This window comes from Hordeum vulgare, chromosome 3H (assembly GCF_904849725.1).
Source record: "Hordeum vulgare subsp. vulgare chromosome 3H, MorexV3_pseudomolecules_assembly, whole genome shotgun sequence".
In the NCBI taxonomy this organism is placed as follows: Eukaryota; Viridiplantae; Streptophyta; class Magnoliopsida; order Poales; family Poaceae; genus Hordeum; species Hordeum vulgare.
Window position 1 is genome coordinate 518,223,562 of NC_058520.1, and position 10,850 is coordinate 518,234,411.

Genomic DNA, 10,850 nt, shown 5'->3' on the forward strand with positions numbered 1-10,850 from the left:
GTAACAGGACCTTTTGGTTCCCAAAACGTTCGGATCGCAGGAGAACCCAAAATCAGTGACTAATAGCATACAAACCTGGCTAGAATAGGCTAGAACTGCGAGTTTTGACGACTTCCCCGTAACGGGACCTCGGGGTTCCCGAAACGTTCGGATCGGAGGAGGATCCAACATCAGTGAGTACTAGCATACAAACCTCGCGAGTATAGGCCAAAACTGTCAGTTTTGACGAGTTCCACGTAACCGGACCCCGGGGTTCCCGAAACGTTCGGATCGCAGCGGGACCCAAAATCAGTGAGTAATACCGTACAAACTCGCTAGAAAAGGCCAAAACTGCGAGTTTTGACGAGTTCCACATAACCGAACCCCGGCGTTCCCTAAACGTTCCCTAAACGTCCCTAAACTGCGAGTTTTGACGGTTTCCCCGTAACAGGATCAAGGGTTCCCGAAACATTCAGATGACATTAGGACCCAAAATCAATAACTAATAGCATACAAAACTGGCCGCAATAGGCCAAAACTGTGAGTTTTGACGACTTCCCCGGAACCGGACCCCGGGGTTCCTGAAAGGTTCGGATCGCAGCGGGATCCAAAATCAGTGAGTAATAGCGTACAAACTAGCCAGAATAGGCCAAAACTACGAGTTTTGACGAGTTCCCCGTAATCTGACCCACGGTTCCCTAAACGTTCGGATCGCATTGGGACCCAAAATCAATGACTAATAGGATAGAAAAGTGGCCGGAATAGGCCAAAACTGCGAGTTTTGACGAGTTCCCCGTAAGCGGACCCCAAGGTTCCGGAAACGTTCGGGTCACAGCGGGACCCAAAATCAGTGACTAATAGCATACAAAAATGGCCGGAATAGGCCAAAACTACGAGTTTTGACGAGTTCCCCGTAACCAGACCCCGAGGTTCCCGAAACGTTCACTTCGCACGAGGACCCAAAATCCGTGACTAATAGCATAAAAAACTGGCCATAATAGGCCAGACCTAGGAGTTTTACGAGATCCCCGTAACCGAACCTCGGGGTTTCCGAAATGTTCGGATCACATCGGGACCCAAAATCAGTGACTAATAGCATACAAAATTGGCCGAATAGGCCAAAATTGCGATTTTGCCAAGTTCCCCCTAACCGAACCCCGGGGTTTCCGAAACGTTCGGATCGCAGCGGGGCACAAAATCAGTGAGTAATAGCATAGAAAATAGGCGGGAATAAGCTAGAACCGCTAGTTTTGATGAGTTCCCCGTAACCGGACCCTGAGGTTTCCGAAATGTTTGGATCACAGCGGGACCCAAAATCAGTGACTAATACCATAGAAAACTAGCCGGAATAGGCCAAAACTGCGAGTTTTGACGTGTCCTTCGTAACCGAACCCCGGGGATCCCAAAACGTTCGGATCGCAGGAGGACCCAAAATCAGTGATTAATAGCATACAAACTTGGCCAGAATAGGCTAGAACTGCGAGTTTTGACGAGTTCCCGGTAACGGGACCTCGGGATTCCCGAAACGTTCTGATCGGAGGAGGACCCAAAATCAGTGAGTAATAGCGTACAAACCTGACGAGTATAGGCCAAAACTGTCAGTTTTGACGAGTTACCCGTAAACGGAACCCGGGGTTCCCCAAACGTTCGGATCACATCGGGACCCAAAATCACTGAGTAATAGCGTACAAACTCGCTAGAATAGGCAAAAACTACGAGTTTTGACGAGTTCCCCGTAACCGGACCTCGGGGTTCCCGGAAGGTTCGGATCGCAGCGGGACCCTAAATCAGTGAGTAATAGCGTACAAACTCGCTAGAATAGGCAAAAACTACGAGTTTTGACGAGTTCCCCGTAACCGGACCACAGGGTTCCCTAAACGTTCGGATCGCATCGGGACCCAAAATCAATGACTAATAGGGTAGAAAACTGAACGGAATAGGCCAAAACTGCGAGTTTTGACGAGTTCCCCGTAAGCGGACCCGAAGGTTCCGGAAACGTTCGGGTCACAGCGGGACCCAAAATCAGTGACTAATAGCATACAAAACTGGCCGGAATAGGCCAAAACTACGAGTTTTGACGAGTTCCCCATAACCGGACCCCGGGGATCCCGAAACGTTCACATCGCACGAGGACCCAAAATCCGTGACTAATAGCATAAAAAAGTGACACAATAGACTAGAACTAGGAGTTTTACGAGATCCCCGTAACCGAACCTTGGGGTTTCCGAAATGTTCGGATCACATCGGGACCCAAAATCAGTGACTAATAGCATACAAAACTAGCCGGAATAGGCCAAAATTGCGATTTTGACGAGTTCCCCGTAACTGGACCCCGGGGTTTCGGAAACGTTCGGATCGCAGCGGGACCCAAAATCAGTGAGTAATAGCATAGAAAACTGGCGGGAATAGGCTAGAACTGCTAGTTTTGACGACTTCCCCATAACAGGACCCTGAGGTTTCCGAAACGTTCGTATCACAGCAGGACGCAAAATCAGTGACCAATAGCATAGAAAACTGGCCGGAATAGGCAAAAGCTGCGTGTTTTGACGAGTTCTTCGTAACCGGACCTTGGGGTTCCCAAAACGTTCGGATCGCGGGAGGACCCAAAATCACTCACTAATAGCATACAAACCAGGCCAGAATAGGCTAGAACTGCGAGTTTTGACGAGTTCCCCGTAACTGCACCTCGGGGTTCCCGAAATGTTCGGATCGGAGGAGGACCCAAAATCAGTGAGTAATCGCATACAAATCTCACGAGTATAAGCCAAATCTACGAGTTTTGACGAGTTCCACGTAACCGGACCCCGGGGTTCCCGCAATGTTTGGATCGCAGCGGGACCCAAAATCAGTGAGTAATAGCGTACAAACTCGCCAGAATAGGCCAAAACTGCGAGTTTTGACGAGTTCCACATAACCGGACACTTGGGTTCCTTAAACGTTTCGATCGCATCGGGAATCAAAATCAATGACTGATAGGACACAAAACTGGCCGGAATAGGCCAAAACTATGAATTTTGACGAGTTCCCCGTAACCGAACCCCGAGGTTCCGGAAACGTTCGGATCACAGCGGGACCCAAAATCAGTGACTAATAGCATACAAAATTGGCCGAAATAGGCCAAAACTGTGAGTTTTGACGAGTTCCCCATAACCGGATCAAGGGTTTGCGAAACATTCGGATCACATCGGGACCCAAAATCAGTAACTAATAGCATAGGAAACTGGCCGCAATAGGCAAAACTGCGAGTTTTGACGAGTTCCCCGTAACCGGACCCCGGGGTTCCCAAAAGGTTCGGATCGCAGCGAGACCCAAAATTAGTGAGTAATAGTGTACAAACTCGCCAGAATAGGCCAAAACTACGAGTTTTTACGAGTTCCCCGTAACCGGACCCTAGGGTTCCCTAAACATTCGGATCGCATCGCGACCCAAAATCAATGACCAATAGGGTACAAAACTGGCCGGAATAGGCCAAAACAATGAGTTTTGACGAGTTCCCCGTAACCGGACCTAGAGGTTCCGGAAACGTTCGGATCACACCGGGACCCAAAATCAGTGACTAATAGCATACAAAATTGGCCGAAATAGGCCAAAACTGCGAGTTTTGACGACTTCCCCGTAACCGAGCCCCGAGGTTCCGGAAACATTCGAATCACAGCGGGACCCAAATCAGTGACTAATAGCATACAAAATTGGCCGGAATAGCCCAAAACTGCGAGTTTTGATGAGTTCCCCGTAACCGGACCAAGGGTTCCCGAAACATTCGGATCACATCGGGACCCAAAATCAGTAACTAATAGCATACAAAACTGGTCGCAATAGGCCAAAACTGTGAGTTTTGACGAGTTCCCCGTCACCGGACCTCGGGGTTCCCGAAAGGTTCGAATCGCAGCGGGACCCTAAATCAGTGAGTAATAGCGTACAAACTCGAAAGAATAGGCCAAAACGACGAGTTTTGACGAGTTCCCCGTAACCGGACCCCAGGGTTCCCTAAACTTTCGGATCGCATCAGGACCCAAAATCAATGACTAATAGGATAGAAAACTAGCCGGAATAGGCCAAAACTGAGAGTTTTGACAAGTTCCCCGTAAGCGGACCCCAAGGTTCTCGAAACGCTCGGGTCACAGCGTGACCCAAAATCAGTGACTAATAGCATACAAAACTGGCCAGAATAGCCCAAAACTACGAGTTTTGACGAGTTCCCCCTTACCGGACCCCGGGGTTCCCGAAACGTTAACATCGCACGAGGACCCAAAATCCGTGACTAATAGCATAGAAAACTGGCCACAATTGGCAGGAACTAGTCGTTTTACAAGATCCCCGTAACCAAACCTCGGGATTTCCGAAATGTTCGGATCACATCGGGACCCAAAATCAGTGACTAATAGCATACAAAATTGGCCGGAATAGGCCAAAATTGCAATTTTGACAAGTTCCCCGTAACCGGACCCCGGGGTTTCCGAAACGTTCGGATCGCAACGGGACCCAAAATCAGTGAGTAATAGCCTAGAAAATAGGCAGGAATAAGCTAGAACCGCTAGTTTTGACGAGTTCCCTCTAACCGGACCCTGAGGTTTCCGAAATGTTCGGATCACACCGGGACCCAAAATCAGTGACTAATAGCATAGAAAACAGTGAGTTTTAATGTGTTCTTCGTAACCGGACCCCGGGGTTCCCAAAACATTCGAATCGCAGGAGGACCCAAAATCAGTGACTAATAGCATGCAAACCTGGCCAGAATAGGCTAGAACTGCGAGTTTTGACGAGTTCCCCGTAACGGGACCTCGGGGTTCCCGAAACATTTGGGTCGGAGGAGGACCCAAAATCAGTGACTAATAGCATACCAACCCCGCGAGTATAGGCCAAAACTACGAGTTTTGATGAGTTCCACGTAACCGGACCCCGGGGTTCCCGAAACGTTCGGAGTGGAGGAGGACCCAAAATCAGTGAGTAATAGCGTACAAACCTGGCGAGTATAGGCCAAAACTGCTAGTTTTGACGAGTTCCATGTAACCGGACCCCGGGGTCCCCGAAACGTTCGGATCGCAGCGGGACCCAAAATCAGTGAGTAATAGCGTACAAACTCGCTAGAATAGGCCAAAACTGCGAGTTTTGACGAGTTCCGCATAACCGGACCCCGGGGTTCCCTAAACATTTTGATCGCCTCGGGAATCAAAATCAATTACTAATAGGATAGAAAACTGGCCGGAATAGGCCAAAACTGTGAGTTTTGACGAGTTCCCCGTAACCGGACCCCGAGGTTCCGGAAACATTCGGATCACCGCGGGACCCAAAATCAGTGACTAATAGCATACAAAACTAGCAGGAATAGGCCAAAACTGCGAGTTTTTACGAGTTCCCCGTAACCGGACCAAGGCTTCCTGAAACATTCGGATCACATCGGGACCCAAATTGAGTGACTAATAGCATCCAAAACCGGCTGGAATAGGGCAAAACTGCGAGTTTTGACGAGTTACCCGTAACCGGAACCCGGGGTTCCCGAAACGTTCGGATCGCAGCGGGACCCAAAATCACTGAGTAATAGCGTACAAACTCGCCAGAATAGACCAAAACTAAGAGTTTTGATGAGTTCCCCGTAACCGAACCCCAGGGTTCCCTAAACGTTCAGTTCGCATCGGGACCCAAAATCAATGACTAATAGGATAGAAAACTGGCCGGAATAGGCCAAAACAGCGAGTTTTGATGAGTTCCCCGTAACCAAACCCCGAGGTTCTGGAAACGTTCAGATCACAGCGGACCCAAAATCAGTGACTAATCACTTACTAAACTAGCCGGAATAGGCCAAAACTGCGAGTTTTGACGAGTTTCCCGTACCCGCACCCTGGGTTCACGAAACGTTCGAATCACAGCGGGACCCAAAATCTGTGACTAATGGGATAGAAAACTGGCGGGAATAGGCTAGAACTACGAGTTTTGACGAGTACCCCGTAACCGGACGCTGAGGTTTCCCCAACGTTCGGATCATAGCGGGACACAAAATCATTGACTAATAGGATAGAAAACTGGTTGGAATCGGCCAAAACTGCGAGTTTTGACGAGTTCTTCGTTACCGGACCCTCGGGTTCCCAAAACGTCTAAATCGCAGGAGGACCCAAAAATCATTGACTAATAGCATAGAAACCTCGCCAGAATAGGCTAAAATGTGACTATTGACTAGTTCCCCGTAACCGGACCTCGATGCTCCCGAAACGTTCGAATCGGAGAAGGACCCTAAATCATTGAGTAATAGCATACAAACCTGGCCAGAATGGATCAAAACAACGAGTTTTGACGAGTTCCACGTAACCGGACCCCGGGGTTTCCAAAACGTTCAGAACGTAGTGGGTAATAGCGTCCAAACTCGCTAGAATAGGCCAAAACTATGAGTTTTGACGAGTTCCCCATAACCAAACCCCGGGGATCCCTAAATGTTTGGATCGCATTGGGACCCAAAATCAGTGACTAATAGGATAGAAAACTCATCGGAATAGGGCAAAACTACGAGTTTTGATGAGTTCCCCGTAAAAGGACCCCCGAGGTTCCAGAAACGTTCGGATCACAGCGGGAGCCAAAATTAGTGACTCATAGCATACAAAACTGGCCTTAATAGGACAAACCTGCGAGTTTTGGGGAGTTCCCCGTAACCAGACCAAGGCTTCCCGAAACATTCGGATCACATCGGGACCCAAAATGAGTGATTAATAGCATACAAAACTGGCCGGAATAGGCCAAAATTACGGGTTTTGACGATCTCCCCGTAACCGGACCCCGGGGTTCCCGAAAGGTTCGGATCGCAGCGGGACCCAAAATCAGTGAGTAATAGCATACAAACTAGCTAGAATAGGCCAAAACTACGAGTTTTGACGAGTTCCTCGTAACTGGACCCAGGGTTCCCTAAACGTTCGGATCGCATCGGAACCAAAATCATTGACTAATAGGATAGAAAACTGGACGGAATAGGCCAAAACTGCGAGTTCTGACGAGTTCCCCGTAAACGGACCCCAAGGTTTCGGAAACGTTCAGGTCACAGCGGGACCCAAAAACAGTAACTAATAGCATACAAAACTCGCCGGAATTGGCCAAAACTACGAGTTTTGACGAGTTCCCCATAACCGGACCCCGGGGTTCCCGAAACGTTCACATCGCACGAGGACCCAAAATCCGTGACTAATAGCATAAAAAACTGGCCACAATAGGCTAGAGCTAGGAGTTTTACGAGATCCCCATAACCGAACCTCGGGGTTTCCAAAATTTTCGGATCACATCGGGACCCAAAATGAGTAACTAATAACATACAAAACTAGCCGGAATAGACCAAAATTGCGATTTTACCGAGTTCCCCGTAACCGGACCCCGGGGTTTCCGAAACGTTCGGATCATAGCGGGACCCAAAATGAGTGACTAATAGCATAGAAAACTGGTCGGAATAAGCCAAAACTGCGTGTTTTGACGAGTTCTTCGTAGCAGGAGCCTGGGGTTCCCAAAACGTTCGGATCGCAGGAGGACCCAAAATCAGTGACTAATAGCATACAAACCTGGCCAGAATAGGCTAGAACAGCGAGTTTTGACGAGTTCCACGTAACCGGACCCCGGGGTTCCCGAAACGTTCGGATCGGAGGAGGACCCCAAATCAATGACTAATAGGATAGAAAACTAGCCGGAATAGGCCAAAACTGCGAGTTTTGACAAGTTCCCCGTAAGCGGACCCCAAGGTTCTGGAAACGCTCGGGTCACAGCGTGACCCAAAATCAGTGACTAATAGCATACAAAACTGGTCGGAAAAGGCCAAAACTACGAGTTTTGACGAGTTCCACGTAACCGGACCCCGGGGTTCCCTAAACGTTCTGATCGCATCGGGAATCAAAATTAGCGACTAATAACTTATAAAATTGGCCGGAATAGCCCAAAACTGCGAGTTTTGACGAGTTCCCCGTAATCGCACCAAGGGTTCCCGAAACATTCGGATCACACCGGGACCCAAAAATCAGTAAGAAATAGGATACAAAACTGGCCGCAATAGGCCAAAACTGCGAGTTTTGACGTGTTCCCCGTAACCAGACCTCGGGGTTCCCGAAAGGTTCGGATCGCAGCGTGACCATAAATCAGTGAGTGATAGCGTACAAACTCGCTAAAATAGGCCTACACTACGAGTTTTGACGAGTTCCCCGTAACCGGACCCCAGGGTTCCCTTAACGTTTGGATCACATCGGGACCCAAAATCAATGAGTCATAGGATAGAAAACTGGCTGGAATAGGCCAAAACTGCGAGTTTTGACAATTCCCCGTAAGCGGACCCCGGGGTTCCCGAAACGTTCACATCGCACGAGGACCCAAAATCTGTGACTAATAGCATAGAAAACTTGCCACAATAGGCCAGAACTAGGAGTTTTACGAGATCCCCGTAACCGAACCTCGAGGTTTCCGAATTGTTCGGATCAAATAGAGACCCAAAATCAGTGACTAATTGCATACAGAACTAGCCGGAATAGGCCAAAATTGCGATTTTGACGACTTCCCCGTAACCGAGCCCCGAGGTTCCGGAAACATTCGAATCACAGCGGGACCCAAAATCAGTGACTAATAGCATACAAAATTGGCCGGAATAGCCCAAAACTGCGAGTTTTGATGAGTTCCCCGTAACCGGACCAAGGGTTCCCGAAACATTCGGATCACATCGGGACCCAAAATCTGTAACTAATAGCATACAAAAATGGTCGCAATAGGCCAAAACTGTGAGTTTTGACGAGTTCCCCGTCACCGGACCTCGGGGTTCCCGAAAGGTTCGGATTGCAGCGGGACCCTAAATCAGTGAGTAATAGCGTACAAACTCGCAAGAATAGGCCAAAACTACGAGTTTTGACGAGTTCCCCGTAACCGGACCCCAGGGTTCCCTAAACGTTCGGATCGCATCAGGACCCAAAATCAATGACTAATAGGATAGAAAACTAGCCGGAATAGGCCAAAACTGAGAGTTTTGACAAGTTCCCCGTAAGCGGACCCCAAGGTTGTGGAAACGCTCGGGTCACAGCGTGACCCAAAATCAGTGACTAATAGCATACAAAACTGGCCAGAATAGCCCAAAACTACGAGTTTTGACGAGTTCCCCCTTACCGGACCCCGGGGTTCCCGAAACGTTCACATCGCACGAGGACCCAAAATCCGTGACTAATAGCATAGAAAACTGGCCACAATTGGCAGGAACTAGTCGTTTTACGAGATCCCCGTAACCAAACCTCGGGATTTCCGAAATGTTCGGATCACATCGGGACCCAAAATCAGTGACTAATAGCATACAAAATTGGCCGGAATAGGCCAAAATTGCAATTTTGACAAGTTCCCCGTAACCGGACCCCGGGGTTTCCGAAATGTTCGGATCGCAACGGGACCCAAAATCAGTGAGTAATAGCCTAGAAAATAGGCAGGAATAAGCTAGAACCGCTAGTTTTGACGAGTTCCCTCTAACCGGACCCTGAGGTTTCCGAAATGTTCGGATCACACCGGGACCCAAAATCAGTGACTAATAGCATAGAAAACAGTGAGTTTTAACGTGTTCTTCGTAACCGGACCCCGGGGTTCCCAAAACATTCGGATCGCAGGAGGACCCAAAATCAGTGACTAATAGCATGCAAACCTGGCCAGAATAGGCTAGAACTGCGAGTTTTGACGAGTTCCTCGTAACGGGACCTCGGGGTTCCCGAAACATTTGGGTCGGAGGAGGACCCAAAATCAGTGACTAATAGCATACCAACCCCGCGAGTATAGTCCAAAACTACGAGTTTTGACGAGTTCCACGTAACCGGACCCCGGGGTTCCCGAAACGTTCGGAGTGGAGGAGGACCCAAAATCAGTGAGTAAGCGTACAAACCTGGCGAGTATAGGCCAAAACTGCGAGTTTTGATGAGTTCCATGTAACCGGACCCCGGGGTCCCCGAAACGTTCGGATCGCAGCGGGACCCAAAATCAGTGAGTAATAGCGTACAAACTCGCTAGAATAGGCCAAAACTGCGAGTTTTGACGAGTTCCGCATAACCGGACCCCGGGGTTCCCTAAACATTTTGATCGCCTCGGGAATCAAAATCAATTACTAATAGGATAGAAAACTGGCCGGAATAGGCCAAAACTGTGAGTTTTGACGAGTTCCCCGTAACCGGACCCCGAGGTTCCGGAAACATTCGGATCACCGCGGGACCCAAAATCAGTGACTAATAGCATACAAAACTAGCAGGAATAGGCCAAAACTGCGAGTTTTTACGAGTTTCCCCGTAACCGGACCAAAGCTTCCTAAAACATTCGGATCACATCGGGACCCAAAATGAGTGACTAATAGCATCCAAAACCGGCCGGAATAGGGCAAAACTGCGAGTTTTGACGAGTTACCCGTAACCGGAACCCGGGGTTCCCGAAACGTTCGGATCGCAGCGGGACCCAAAATCACTAAGTAATAGCGTACAAACTCGCCAGAATAGGCCAAAACTAAGAGTTTTGATGAGTTCCCCGTAACCGAACCCCAGGGTTCCCTAAACGTTCGGTTCGCATCGGGACCCAAAATCAATGACTAATAGGATAGAAAACTGGCCGGAATAGGCCAAAACAGCGAGTTTTGATGAGTTCCCCGTAACCAAACCCCGAGGTTCTGGAAACGTTCGGATCACAGCGGACCCAAAATCAGTGACTAATAACTTACTAAACTAGCCGGAATAGGCCAAAACTGCGAGTTTTGACGAGTTTCCCGTACCCGGACCCTGGGTTCACGAAACGTTCGAATCACAGCGGGACCCAAAATCTGTGACTAATGGGATAGAAAACTGGCGGGAATAGGCTAGAACTACGAGTTTTGACGAGTACCCCGTAACCGGACGCTGAGGTTTCCCCAA